Here is an 857-nt window from a genome sequence, read left to right as displayed (position 1 = left end):
TAGGGTTCATAGACAATTGGAAAAGTTTTTGGGGCAGACCTGACCTGTTGAAGAAGGATGGCATCCATCCCTCTTGGGGTGGTGCCGCTCTTCTCTCTAGTAATCTGGCACATAGTCTTAGAGCTAAACCTTGACTCACTAGGGCCCAGGTCAGGAAGCAGACAAACTGGCTAAACCGACCGTCTGCTAGCTGTCTCACGTTACCGGAGTCAGATAAATCCCAGCACATAGAGACTCTTTCACCTAGATATTATCACATAGAGACTCTTTCACCTAGATATTATCATATAGAGACTCTTTCACCTAGATATTATCATATAGAGACTCTTTCACCTAGATATTATCATATAGAGACTCTTTCACCTAGATATTATCACATAGAGACTCTTTCACCTAGATATTATCACATAGACTCTTTCACCTAGATATTATCACATAGAGACTCTTTCACCTAGATATTATCACATAGAGACTCTTTCACCTAGATATTATCATATAGAGACTCTTTCACCTAGATATTATCATATAGAGACTCTTTCACCTAGATATTATCACATAGAGACTCTTTCACCTAGATATTATCATATAGAGACTCTTTCACCTAGATATTATCACATAGAGACTCTTTCACCTAGATATTATCATATACTCTTTCACCTAGATATTATCATATAGTGTCTGTTCCCCGAATTAGTAAATACAAAAAAACATCAAAACCATTCAACAGTAAAACTTTAATTGATGTCCAACAAATAAACAACAGATATTATACAGATGAACAATTGATAAAGCTTGGGTTGCTGAATATTCGATCCCTTTCCCCAAAAGTGCTTATTGTTAATGATATCATTACAGAT

The sequence above is a fragment of the Gobio gobio genome, assembly GCF_949357685.1.
Source record: "Gobio gobio genome assembly, chromosome: 3".
NCBI classification, from domain to species: domain Eukaryota; kingdom Metazoa; phylum Chordata; class Actinopteri; order Cypriniformes; family Gobionidae; genus Gobio; species Gobio gobio.
Note: the sequence above shows the minus strand (reverse complement) of the source record.